Source organism: Eleutherodactylus coqui, chromosome 5, assembly GCF_035609145.1.
Source record: "Eleutherodactylus coqui strain aEleCoq1 chromosome 5, aEleCoq1.hap1, whole genome shotgun sequence".
Classification (NCBI taxonomy): domain Eukaryota; kingdom Metazoa; phylum Chordata; class Amphibia; order Anura; family Eleutherodactylidae; genus Eleutherodactylus; species Eleutherodactylus coqui.
The window spans coordinates 264,641,942-264,656,672 of record NC_089841.1 but is presented as its reverse complement, the minus strand read 5'-3'; the positions used below and the strand labels follow the sequence as shown (position 1 = coordinate 264,656,672).

Here is a 14,731-nt window from a genome sequence, read left to right as displayed (position 1 = left end):
TGTGTTAGGAGCTCCAATTCTCCTTGTTTGTTTCCCATGCACTGTGCATTTGTGTAAAAACATTTTAGTTTGTGATTTGTGTCTTTTGCTGCTCTACTTTCCCTCTGAATTTTTTTGTCTTTGTTTTTTTTTTTTACTTCTAATAGCAAGGTTCTTAAATGTATTATTTAGCTACATATTTTTACCTGGCGTTTCACTTCCCTTCCTATATTGTTCTAGTTTAAAGCTCTCCTAATGAGTGAAGCAAGGCATCCACCAAATATATGCTTACATGGTTTTGGAAGGTGCAACCCGTCTCTAGCAAGCAGTCCATCATATTGGTAAATCACTCCATGGTCTAGAAATCCAAATTTTTGTTGATGGTGCCATCAACGTAGCCAGTTGTTCACCTGTACAATCTGACTGAAGAGGAAGAGAAGCAGTTAGCGGAGCAGCAGGAGGCCAGTGAGCTCAGCCACCGGGAGAAAGGTCCTGCAGGTAACATCATCGAAGCTGCAGAGCAGCTGTGTGTCTGTGGGTCTAAGTGTGTGTCTGACTAAATGAGGGGGTGTAAGAGTGCGAATCTTTGTGTGGGGTGTAAGTGAAGTATAAGTGGGTGACTGCATGAGAGCAAGTAGAAAGTGTGTGAGCGTTTGCGCACGGGCAGAGGTGTGTGAGCGTTTGCGCACGGGCAGAGGTGTGTGAGCGTTTGCGCACGGGCAGAGGTGTGTGAGCGTTTGCGCACGGGCAGAGACATGTGAGCGTTTGCGCACGGGCAGAGACATGTGAGCGTTTGCGCACGGGTGGAAGTTCGTGAGCGTTTGCGCACGGGCGGAAGTTCGTGAGCGTTTGCGCACGGGCGGAAGTTCGTGAGCGTTTGCGCACGGGCGGAAGTTCGTGAGCGTTTGCGCACGGGCGGAGGTTCGTAAGGGTTTGCGCACGGGCGGAGGTTCGTGAGCGTTTGCGCACGGGCGGAGGTGCGTGAGCGTTTGCGCACGGGCGGAGGTGCGTGAGCGTTTGCGCACGGGCGGAGGTGCGTGAGCGTTTGCGCACGGGCGGAGGTGCGTGAGCGTTTGCGCACGGGCGGAGGTGTGTGAGCAGCCGCGCACGGACAGAGGTGTGTGAGAGGCTGCGCATGGGTGGAGGCATGTTTGGAATGTGATCTAGTTAATCGTCACTACTTCACTACTTCCACAAGTAAATTGTAGATCCCCCATAAGGATAAGCGCCATCCCTGGCAATGTCATCCAGTGGGCTACTTGTGCAATGTGAGCGGTCCTTGATCAGCCGATTGAGGGTACATACTGTTGCACAAGATGAGTGCTCATCGCACGTTTAGAAGCCCAAATCGTGGATCTAAATGAGGGACTGGCAACACTGAGATCCATTTGCATCATAGAAAGGAGTTTGCTGCTCACTGAGCAGGTGCTCACTGGGGTAGAGGCGGGGGAGGATGGTAGTACGGAAGAGCAGGGGGAGCAGGCAGCCAGCTGGGTGACAGACAGAAGAAGGGGTAGGGGGAAGAGAATCAGGGATGCTAGTCCTGAACTGGTACAACCCAACAAGTTTGCAAAGTTGGGAGATGAGGGGGATGCCAGTACAGAGCCAGCACCGCTGCAGCACAACATGCCCTCGGAATGCCAGGAGAATACCTGCTCCAGCAGAACAAACAGGTCCAAGTGGTGTGGGACTCGATTATAGGGGGGACAGATGGGGCAATCTGCCATAAATACCAGGATCGTTGAATGGTGTGTTGTCTTCCTGGCGCTCAGATTTGACACATCTAGATCGGATTGACAGATTACTGGGAGGGGCTTGGGAGGATCCAGAGGTCATGGTGCACATTGGCACCAATGGACAAATTAGAGGTCAATGAAGGGCCCTCAAAAACGATTTCAGGAACCTAGGATTTAAGCTTAGGGTGAAAACCTCCAGGGTAGTTTTCTCAGAAATAGTACCTGCACAAAAGCCACACTAGAAAGGCAGCAGGATCTTAGGGAGGTAGACAAGTGGCTCCGGAGTTGGTGTAAGAAGGAGGGGTTCGAGTTTCTGGAGAACTGGGTTGACTTTGCTGTCGGCTATAGGCTCTACCATAGGGACGCACTGCATCTCAATGGGGAGGGTGCAGCTGTGTTGGGGAAGAAGATGGCTAGAAGGCTGAAGGAGTGTTTAAACTAGGGGAGGGCAAAAAGATAGACAGTGTAGATAGCGACCTGGGTCTAAGTAATGGGAATGGGGTTGAGCAGGGGGTGGGGTTAATACAGTTAGAATTGACAGAACAGCCAATATTACCATTAATAGCAAAATGAATTTAAAGACAAACAACAACAACCGTATAATCTGTATGGCTACGAATGCAAGAAGTCTGATCGGCAAAGAGTGTGAGCTTGAAGTGAGAATGACTGATAACTATGATATAGTTGGAATAACGGAAATATTGCTTTATGATAAGTGTGATTGGGCGGTGAATTTACAGGTTTACAATCTCTTCAGAAGAGACCGTGGTGAACAGAAAGGGGGAGGGGTGTGTCTACATTAAATCATACTTAATGCCAAGCTTGAGACTGGAGCCCTACACGCCACATATGTAACCAATAATTCAGCCAACACTACAAGGCCATAAGCTACAATCTCCTTTTCCTTTGCTCATTGGCTGGGCACCATTTACCCCCTGACCTCCCCCCACTCCCTATCCCTTCTCCCACCCTTTATCTTTCCTTCCTCCTCTTCTTTCACGTGTATCTGTTTGTTCTTATTAGTAATCATTAGTATTTTTCTCTTTGTTTTTTCTTTTATTTTGGCTAAATAATTTAGTATTTGCCCGACGAGACATACTAGCGTTTTACAGGAAGTTGCTTATACCGATAAAATAAACTGCCTTAGAGAATGAAAATGTAAATTGAAGAATAAAGACAGATTTTGTGTATGTCAATTCTGTTTATTAGATGATTTGCTTTTACAATTCTGTACTCTTTGTATCCTCATGGCAGACCAAATAAAAACCTTTTTGAACCATACTTAATGCCGAGGCTGCGAGAAGATATAGGTGTAGGAGACGAACACGTGGAAACTCTGTGGGTAAAAAATACAGGGAGAAAAAAAAAAACTAAATACTGATAAAGGTTTTCTATAAACCACCAAAAGCAACAGAAGAAATTGAAACTTTATAATTAAGGCAGATAGAAGAGGTGTCAAACCCCAATGAAGTACTTATTATGGGGGACTTTAATTATCTGAATATAAAATGGGAATACAAAACCTGTAAATCTCACAAGGGTGATAAGTTCTTGAGAACAATTAAAGATAACTACTAGAGATGAGCGAGCACCAAAATGCTCGGGTGCTCGCTACTCGAGTCGAACTTCCCGCGATGCTCGAGGGTTCGTTTCGAGTAACGAACCCCATTGAAGTCAATGGGCGACCCGAGCATTTTTGCATGGGACCTATGCTCCGCTAAGGTTTTCATTTGTGAAAATCTGGGAAATTCAAGAAAGTGATGGGAACGACACAGAAACGGATAGGGCAGGTGAGGGGCTACATGTTGGACTGCATCTCAAGTTCCCAGGTCCCACTAATAAGCCACAATAGCGGCAAGAGTGGGCCCCCCCCCCCCAACAATTTTTACTTCTGAAAAACCCTCGTTAGCAAGGCATACCTTAGCTAAGCACCACACTACCTCCAACAAAGCACAATCACTGCCTGCATGACACTCTGCTGCCACTTCTCCTGGGTAACATGCTGCCCAATCGCCCATTTCAGTAATAGTAGCAGTCAAGACAGGCCCCGGTAACAATTCCGAAGCAGCAGTATACGGGGAGCACAGTATTAGTTCCATTTCAGTAGTAGTAGCAGTCTAGACAGGCCCCAGTAACATATCACTAGCAGCAGTATAGGGGGAGCACAGTATTAGTTCCATTTCAGTAGTAGTTGCAGTCTAGACAGGCCCCAGTAACATATCACTAGTAGCAGTAGAGGGGGAGCACAGTATTAGTTCCATTTCAGTAATAGTAGCAGTCAAGACAGGCCCCAATAACAATTCCAAAGCAGCAGTATAGGGGGAGCACAGTATTAGTTCCATTTCAGTAGTAGTTGCTGTCTAGACAGGCCCCAGTAACATATTACTAGCAGCAGTATAGGGGGAGCACAGTATTTGTTCAATTTCAGTAGTAGTAGCGGTCAAGACAGGCCACAGTAACATTCCCGTTGCAGCAGTTTAGGGAGATAACAGTCTCTTTCACATTTCAGTAGTTGCAGTATAGACAAGGCCCCAGTTACATTTATGTAGCAAAAGTGTAGGCTAACCCCACACACCTTGCTGTACCATGTACCATGAGTGCAGGCGAAGCCCATAAAAATTACTAGGATTACACTGTAGGCGAGAGCCCAAAAAAATTGGTGTACCAACAGTAATGAGGTGTACCTCAGAAAAATTGCCCATGCCCAACCAAGAGGGCAGGTGAAACCCATTAATCGCTTTGGTTACTGTGGCTTAATTTGTAACTAGGCCTGGAGGCAGCACAGTTAAAATAAAACTTGGTTCAGGTGCAAGTTTCAACGCTTTAATGAGAATTGAAACGTATAAACATTGTTTACAAAAGTAATATGACTGAGCTTTGTGGGCCTAAGAAAAATTGCCCGTTCGGCGTGATTACGTGAGGTTTTAGGAGGAGGAGGAGGAGGATGAATATAATACACAGATTGATGAAGCTAAAAGGTGCCCGTTTTTTATGGTGATAGAGAACGATGCTCCCATCCGCGGGTGCAGCCTACGTATTGTTTAGGTACCGCTGCTGTCCGCTGGTGGAGAAGAGAAGTCTGGGGAAATCCAGGCTTTGTTCATCTTTATGAGTGTAAGCCTGTCGGCACTGTCAGTTGACAGGCGGGTACGCTTATCCGTGATGATTCCCCCAGCCGCACTAAACACCCTCTCTGACAAGACGCTAGCTGCAGGGCAAGCAAGCACCTCCAGGGCATACAGCGCGAGTTCAGGCCACGTGTCCAGCTTCGACACCCAGTAGTTGTACGGAGCAGTGGTGTCACGGAGGACGGTTGTGCGATCGGCTACGTACTCCCTCACCATCCTTTTACAGTGCTCCTGCCAACTCAGCCTTGACTGGGGAGCAGTGACACAGTCTTGCTGGCTAGCCATAAAGCTGGAAAAGGCCTTGGGGAGTGTTCCCCTGCCTGCGCTGTACATGCTGCCTGATCTCCGCGCCTCCCCTGCTACCTGGCCCTCGGAACTGCGCCTTCTGCCACTAGCACTGTCGGATGGGAATTTTACCATCAGTTTGTCCATCAGTGTCCTGTGGTATAGCATCACTCTCGAACCCCTTTCCTCTTCGGGTATGAGAGTGGAAAGGTTCTCCTTATACCGTGGGTCGAGCAGTGTGTACACCCAGTAATCCGTAGTGGCCAGAATGCGTGTAATGCAAGGGTCACGAGAAAGGCATCCTAACATGAAGTCAGCCATGTGTGCCAGGGTACCTGTACGCAACACATGGCTGTCCTCACTAGGAAGATCACTTTCAGGATCCTCCTCCTCCTCCTCAGGCCATACACGCTGAAAGGATGACAGGCAAGCAGCATGGGTACCCTCAGCAGTGGGCCAAGCTGTCTCTTCCCCCTCCTCCTCATGCTCCTCCCCCTCCTCCTCCTCCAAAACGCGCTGAGATATAGACATGAGGGTGCTCTGACTATCCAGCGACATACTGTCTTCCCCCGCCTCCATTTCCGAGCGCAAAGCGTCTGCCTTTATGCTTTGCAGGGAACTTTTCAAGAGGTATAGCAGAGGAATGGTGACGCTAATGATTGCAGCATCGCCGCTCACCATCTGGGTAGACTCCTCAAAATTTCCAAGGACCTGGCAGATGTCTGCCAACCAGGCCCACTCTTCTGTAAAGAATTGAGGAGGTTGACTCCCACTGCGCCGCCCATGTTGGAATTGGTATTCCACTATAGCTCTACGCTGCTCATAGAACTTGGCCAACATGTGGAGCGTAGAGTTCCAGCGTGTGGGCACGTCGCACAGCAGTCGGTGCACTGGCAGATTAAACCGATGTTGCAGGGTCCGCAGGGTGGCAGCGTCCGTGTTGGACTTGCGGAAATGTGCGCTGACCCGGCGCACCTTTCCGAGCAGGTCTGACAAGTGTGGGTAGCTTTTCAGAAACCGCTGAACCACCAAATTAAAGATATGGGCCAGGCATGGCACGTGCATGAGGCTGCCGAGTTGCAGAGCCGCCACCAGGTTACGGCCGTTGTCACAAACGACCATGCCCGGTTGGAGGCTCAGCGGCGAAAGCCAGTGGTCGGTCTGCTCTGTCAGACCCTGCAGCAGTGTGTGGGCCGTGTGCCTCTTCTCTCCTAAGCTGAGTAGTTTCAGCACGGCCTGCTGAAGCTTGCCCACCGCTGTGCTGCCACGCCGCGCGACACCGACTGCTGGCGACGTGCTGCTGACACATCTTGATTGCGAGACAGAGGTTGTGTAGGAGGAGGAGGAGGGTGGTTTAGTGGAGGAAGCATACACCGCAGCAGATACCAGCACCGAGCTGGGGCCCGCAATTCTGGGGGTGGGTAGGACATGAGCAGTCCCAGGCTCTGACTCGGTCCCAGCCTCCACTATATTCACCCAATGTGCCGTCAGGGAGATATAGTGGCCCTGCCCGCCTGTGCTTGTCCACGTGTCCGTTGTTAAGTGGACCTTGCCAGTAACCGCGTTGGTGAGGGCGCGTACAATGTTGCGGGAGACGTGGTCATGCAGGGCTGGGACGGCACATCGGGAAAAGTAGTGGTGACTGGGAACCGAGTAGCGCGGGGCTGCCACCGCCATCATGTTTTTGAAAGCCTCAGTTTCCACAAGCCTATACGGCAGCATCTCCAGGCTGATCAATTTGGCTATGTGCACATTTAACGCTTGAGCGTGCGGGTGCGTGGTGGCGTGCTTGTGCTCAAACAGTTGCGCTAGCGACGGCTGGACGCAGCGCTGAGAGACATTGCTGGATGGGGCCGAGGACAGTGGAGGTGAGGGTGTGGGTGCAGGTTGGGAGACGGTCGTGCCTGTGTCTAGAGAGGGGGCTTAGATCTCAGTGGCAGGTTGGGGCACAGGGGGAGAGGCAGTGGTGCAAACCGGAGGCAGTGAACGGCCTTCATCCCACCTTGTGGGGTGCTTGGCCATCATATGCCTGCGCATGCTGGTGGTGGTGAGTTTGGTGGTGGTGGCTCCCCGGCTGATCTTGGCGCGACAAACCTTGCACACCACAGTTCGTCGGTCCTCTGCGCTCTCAGTAAAAAACTGCCACACCTTTGAGCACCTCGGCCTCTGCAGGGTGGCATGGCGCGAGGGGGATTATTCGGTCTGGCCCTGCCTCTACCCCTGGCCACCACACTGCCTCTTCCAACCTGCCCTGCTACTGCACTTGCCTCCCTCTCTGAAGACCTGTCCTCAGTAGGCTTAGCAAACCAGGTGGGGTCAGTCACCTCATCGTCCAGATGCTCTTCCTCTGAATCCTCTGTGCGCTCCTCCCTCGGACTTACTGCCCTTACTACTACCTCACTGATAGACAACTGTGTCTCATCGTCATCGTCCTCCTCACCCACTGAAAGCTCTTGAGACAGTTGCCGGAAGTCCCCAGCCTCATCCCCCGGACCCCTGGAACTTTCCAAAGGTTGGGCATCAGTCACGACAAAATCCTCCAGTGGGAGAGGAACCATAGTTGCCCAATCTGGGCAGGGGCCCGAGAACAGTTCCTGGGAGTCTGCCTGCTCCTCAGAATGTGTCATTTTCATGGAGTGAGGAGGCTGGGAGGAAGGAGGGGCAGCAGCCAGAGGATTCAGAGTTGCAGCTGTGGACGGCGTAGAAGACTGGGTGGTCGATAGATTGCTGGATGCACTTTCTGCCATCCACGACAGGACCTACTCACACTGCTCAGTTTCTAATAAAGGTCTACCGCGTGGACCCATTAATTGTGAGATGAATCTGGGGACCCCAGAAACTTGCCTCTCTCCTAATCCCGCAACAGTCGGCTGCGATGCACCTGGACCAGGAGCTCGGCCTGTGCCCACACCCTGACTTGGGCCTCCGCATCCTCGTGCACGTCCTCTAGGCCTACCCCTACCCCTCAGCATGGTGTATTATGAGTAGAGCAGAAACAGAACGCTGTAATTAAATGTGCCGCTTATTGGCCTGTGGTTGGAGGCTGACTTCGCTTACGGAACGCACAGCAGAGCCAGGGAACAATTATGCGCAAGCCTGTAGTGAGACCTAGGTGCGTATGACTGAGCTACTGGAATTCACAGCGAAGAACCAGTCAAATGGCCAAAGGCCAGTGGTAGGCCTTAGGTATTTTGCCTAAATTTTTTAAAATGATGAGGTGAAAAACCAGACAGACACCGTATGCAGCATATATATGTATACTCTTTCCCTCTGGCGGGATGACGGCGATCATGTAACGGACACAGCAGAGCGAGGAAACAAATATGCGCAAGCCTGCTGTAACGCTTAGCTGTGTAATAATGAGCGACTACTACCCCCAGCAGACACGCAGTAAACTGTACACGGTCACAGGCTTGGCTGGGTAATAATGAGCGACTACTACCCCCAGCAGACACGCAGTAAACTGAAGACGGTCACAGGCAGCCCAAATATAGTATTTTTTCCCAATTTTTGGGAAAAAGCCCATTGCCTATATAGCCTGTATATGGATTTCCCTGTTGGAGGATGACTGTGGTTATTGAAAGCACAGTGCAGCCAGAAAAAATTATGCGCAAGGCTGGGTATTAATCAGCGACTACTACCCCCAGCAGACACGCAGTAAACTGAAGACGGTCACAGGCAGCCCAAATATAGTATTTTTTCCCAATTTTTGGGAAAAAGCCCACTGCCTATATAGCCTGTATATGGATTTCCCTGTTGGAGGATGACTGTGGTTATTGAAAGCACAGTGCAGCCAGAAAAAATTATGCGCAAGGCTGGGTATTAATCAGCGACTACTACCCCCAGCAGACACGCAGTAAACTGAAGACGGTCACAGGCAGCCCAAATATAGTATTTTTTCCCAATTTTTGGGAAAAAGCCCACTGCCTATATAGCCTGTATATGGATTTCCCTGTTGGAGGATGACTGTGGTTATTGAAAGCACAGTGCAGCCAGAAAAAATTATGCGCAAGGCTGCAGTAACACCTAGCTAGGTAATATGTGAGCGACTACTACCCCCAGCAGACACGCAGTAAACTGAACACGGTCACGGGCAGCCCAAAGATTTTTATTTTTTTGAAAAAGCCCACTGCCTATATAGACAGTATACCTCTTTCCCTGTACCACTGTCCCTGCCTCACCAGTAGTGCCCCTATACTCAGTAAAATGACTGCAGACTGAGGACGCCATGGTCTGCATGCCCGATATACAAAAAAAAAAAATGTGCAAAACTGCTAAAAGCAGCCTCAACAGTACTGCACACGGTCAGATGTGGCCCTAAGAAGGACCGTTGGGGTTCTTGAAGACGAAGATAAGAGCCTAACACTCTCCCTATAGCAGCTACAGCAGGACGGCACTATCCCTAATGTCTCTAAGCATGCATCTGTGGCGAGCCGCGGCCGGCCCCAGTTTACATACTCAGGTGTCACCTGATTTCCCCAGCCACCCACTGCAGGGGGATGGGATAGGGCTGGAACTTCACAGGAGGAAGTTGTAATGCCTTCCCTGTGTTTCTATTGGCCAGAAAATGGCGCAAAATTTTCTGGGAAGAAAATGGAAGTGACTCGAACACCGCGTGGTGCTCGTCTCAAGTAACGAGCATCTCGAGTACCCTAATACTCGAACGAGCATCAAGCTCGGACGAGTACGCTCGCTCATCTCTAATAACTACCTCACCCAACTTGGCTCAACTAGAGAGAGGGCCAGTCTGGACATAGTACTAACTAATAAACCAGACCGAATAATGGGGGTGCAGGTTGAGGGGCACTTGGGAAATAGTGACCACAATTTAAATAATTTCCAGCTGTCATTCAATAAGAAACCTTACCAGGGAACGACAAAAAAACTATACTTTACTAAAGCAAAATTTGATCAGCTGAGAACTACTTTCGATAACATTAATTGGGACAACATCCTCAAAAATATCAGTACAGAGGACAAATGGAAAATGTTTAAAAACATCCTAATCACCTCATGTGAGCAGTTCATACCCTTTAAAAAAAAAAAGAACCACAAGTAGAAGGAAACAAATGTGGCTCAACAAGACTATAAGGGGGGCAATAAACGAAAAAAAGAAAGCGTTTAAATTATTAAAACAAGAAGGCAGCAAAGAAGAGCTAAAATCATACAGGGAAAAAACAAAATATATAAGAAAAGATTAAAATTGCTAAGGAGGAGGCATAAAGATTGATTGATTGCCAAAGAGAGCAAAAATAACCCTAAACTATTCATTAACTATATTAACAGCAAACGGATTTGCACTGAGAACACTGGCCCTTTATCAAATAATGCAGGAAAAATCATAGAAGACGATGGGGAAGGCAAATCTATTAAATGGTTTCTTTTCAAGTGTATTCACGAACGAAAAGGAAATGTCACATGAGATGCAGGGTAATAAAATGAACCCCCCCCCGCTACATATTGCACACCTACAGTAACACAGAGCTAGTTACAGAGAATTAAAATGGATAAATCACTGGGTCCAGATGGAACACACTCTAGGGTTCTAAGGGACCTAAGTGATGTGATAGCTAGACCACTATTTCTTATATTTATGGACGCTATCAAGACCGGGGTTGTACCGTTGGATTGGCGCACAACAACAACGGAATAACTCCTCACAACATGGGTTCATGAGGGTTCGATCATGTCAGACCAATCTGATCAGCTTCTATCATGAAGTAAGTTCTAAGCTGGACCTGGAAGTGTCTATTGATCTCATATATGTGGATTTCTGTAAAGAATTTGACACCGTGCCGCATAATAGGTTGATATATAAAATGAGACAACTCGTTCTGGGCAAAAACGCGTGTATCTGGATAAAGAACTGGCTCAGAGATAGAAAACAGAGGGTGGTAATAAATGGTTCATACTCTGATTGGGTCACCGCCCCTCGTGGGGTGCCACAGGGTTCACTTTTAAGCCCCATTCTGTCCATTTATCAACGACCTGATAGAGGGACTGCACAGTAAAATATCAATATTTGCAGATGATATAAAATTATATAAGACAATTAATACAATGGAGGACAATGTGCGGCTACAAAACGACCTAGATAAACTGGGAGCTAGGGTAGAAAAATGGCAAATGAAGTTCAGTGTGGTTAAATGTAAGGTTATGCACATGGGCAGGAGAAAAGGATGTCACCAATATACACTAAATTGGGTACTGCTAGGGAAAAGTGATATGGAAAAAGACCTGGGGGTACGAGTGGACTGTAGATTTAACTGGAGCAAGTAATACCAGTCAGCTGCTGCAAAAGCTAATAGATTTAGGACTTTTCAACCTGGAAAAAAGACGACTAAGGGGTGATCAAATAACTATGTATAAATATATTAGAGGACAATACAAGGATCTTTTCCATGATCTGTTTATACCAAGGACTGTGTCGGTAAACAAGAGGGCATCTGCTACATCTAAAAGAAAGCAGGTTTCATCACCAACACAGAAGGGGGTTCTTTACTGTAAGGCCGGCTTCACACGAGCGTGACGGGCTCCGCCGCGTAATATTCCGCAGTGAAGCCCGTCACGGCGCCCCCCAGAGACCCCATACTTACCAGCGGAAGATAGTGTGAAGACGCTTCCCCGCCCACCGCCGTCGCGTCATGTGACACGCCCACCGCGTCACATGACGTGGCCGGCCGTGTCACGTGACGCGCCGGCCGCGTCATATGACGCGCGGCGGTAGGCGGAGAAGCGTTTTTTCACGCTATCTTCCGCTGGTTGTAGCGGGAGATAGCGTGAACGGACGGCTTCCATTGACTGCAATGGAAGCCGTCAGCGCGTACACCCGCGGCAAATAGAACATGCTGCGGGTGAGGACGGGAGATTTCACGGTGCGTAATTCCGCGGTGGAATTACGCATCGTGAGCATTGTGCTATTAGGTTCAATAGAACCTAATAGCAGGGGGCAACGCAGCGGATTTTTGCCGCGGATTTACGCGGCGTAAATCCGTTCGTGGGAAGGAGGCCTAAGAGCAGTGAGACAGTGAAACTCTCTGCCTAATGACGTGGAGATGGCAAAATCCATTGAGGGGTTTAAGACGTCTTTCTCGAGCGGAAAGATCTTACAGGATATAGACATTAGGTGACCAGCGGATTTGTAGTTCTGGATCTTATATTTAGGTAGGAACTATCAAAAGTTGATCCAGGAATTATTCTGATTGCCATTAGGGAATCGGGAAGGAATTTCCCCCCCCCCCCCCCCCCCCCAAATTGGGATAATCTAGCAAAGGAGCAGTGGAAAAGTGTCTGTCTGCTAATGTGGCACCGCTACTCCCTTACGGAAGTAGGCCACATAATAACAATTCTGATTGGCCAATCTGAGCTAGTATGTGCTAAAACTTATCACTGTGTCACAGGACACATTGATGACTAATGTGGTCCTGGAGAGTATCAATCACTATGAACAGCTGAGGGTACCAATGAGAATAGTCCCATGTCAGTAATCTCAGTGATTAGTCAGTCTTTACAGATTTATAAATCGCCGGCATGACACATTTTGGAGTGTGCATCCAGTGGCACAAGCTAGGCAAAACATTTTGGTCACTAGAATGGCATATCTGTAGAAAAATTGCAACATTCACTCTGCACCATTCTCTGCACATTAATTTCTGGAGGACACTTGTTGGGTCAAAATACTCACTATAAATGCATTGGGAGTTATAATTTCATAAAAAGCTTAGCTTTTGGGGAGAAGGGGGTTTCCACTCTACTAGCAGTTCAAAGGCACCTACTAGTACCATAAAAGCAACACGGAAGCCAAAATTGGTGATCCAAAGGCCAAGTGGCTCTCCTTCTCATCTGTGACTGCAGATTATATGGCATTTGTGAAAGCAGAAGAACCCATTTAACAATTTATGGTATTTGTCTCCAGTGGCACAAGATGGACAAACATATTTGGTACTGAAATAGCGTACTCATGAAAAAGGTAGATTTTTATTACTGATAATCGGGTTTTTAGGAAGTCTCCATGACAGCACACCTGAGATCACCTCCTCCTGATAGGACAGGACTACACAGAGAGGGTTAAAGCACCCCCCTTTCCTACCTTCCTCAGTGATTTATAACAAAACCTCCAGGGGTAGGGACCTCAACTAAATTAACTACCTGAATCGGTATCAAAACAGAAAAAAACTATATATTTCTGTTTTTTTAGGTGGGAATGTATCATTGCTGTTGAGGAGACTCCCTAAAAACCTGATTATCGGTAAGTATAATCTACCTTTTCCCGATCATCTCCACGACAGCACACCTGAGAAGTACAAACAAAATTGCGTTAGGGTGGGACTATGGCCGAAAGTCAGATCCTCATCCGCCTAGAATTCTAATCTGTAGTGTTTGGTAAATGTATGTGTTTTCTTCCAAACTGCTGCTCTACAAATCTGTTCTACTGATGTGTGGAGACTGCCCTCGTTGAGTGATCTGTATCACGACGTAGGCTTCTGCGATAGCTAATTTAATCCACCTAGCTATGGAGTTTTTCGCCACCTTTTTCCCTTTGTTTGGGCTGAAAAATTGGACAAAAAGGTTATTGTCTTGTCTCCACTGGCTTGTGGTGTTAATATATTGGAGTACTGCTCTTCTGACATCAAGGCAGTAGAATTCCTTCTCCTTCCCATTTTTAGAGTTACTACAAAACAAGGGGATGACTATATCTTGAGATCTATGGAAAGAAGATACGACTTTTGGAAGGAAGGACAGATCTAGTTTAAAAATTATTTTATTATCTCTCACTCTCTAAAGTGGGCAGCGGATGGATATGGCCTGTCGCTTTTTCTCCTCGCCGAAGTAATGGCCACTAAGAATACGGTTTTTAGGGTTAGATTATTGGAGACCAAATCTATGGATTCAAACGGGGACCTGGACAGACCCATAAGAACCCAATTTAAGTTTCATTGGGGCTCTGTGTTATGGGATCCTAGGCTTCAGCCTGTCCGCTGCCGTAAGGAATCTTGCTACACAGGGGTTCTCTGAAAGCCTAGTGTCAAAAAAGGCAATGAGTGCCGCTATCTGGACCCTCAGGGTGTTTGAAAAGAGGTTCTTGTCCAAACCCCTCTGAAGGAACTCCAGGATAATGGGGATGTCGGGAGAGGAAAAACTGGTTTCCCTTTCCCTACACCAAGCTACAAATTTATTCCAACTCTTTTGGTAAATTTTGTTTGTTGATTCCTTCCTACTGAGTAGTAGTGTGCTAACTGCTTCTGAGGAGAAACCTTGTCCTAATAACATGGATTTCTCAAAATTCAAGCTGATAGATGAAGGTTTGTAAGGTCTGGGTGCTTTAAAGGACCCTGAGTTAGGAGGTCTGGATTCACTAGCAATCGGAATGGAACCTGCTAACTTAGACTTTTTAGAAGCCCGAACCAGCTGCTTCTTGGCCAAAAGTGAGCTATTAATATAAGGATGCACTTTTGAGAGCGAAACTTCATCAGAACCCTCGGAATCAATGGAATCGGAGGGAAAGCGTAAACCTGTCCTTGACCCCAATCCTGTGTCAGGGTATCTATTGCTGCCGGGTGATCTCCTGGACAGGGTGAGAAGAATATTTTTAGTTTGCGATTC

The 14,731-nt window shown here is 47.9% G+C and overlaps 1 protein-coding gene across 1 annotated transcript in view; it reads right to left on the bottom strand.

The window, feature by feature from the left end:
• Positions 1-14,731, bottom strand: part of LOC136628971 (calcium and integrin-binding family member 3-like) — a 208,066-nt gene that overhangs the window by 133,089 nt on the left and 60,246 nt on the right. The window lies entirely within an intron of this gene.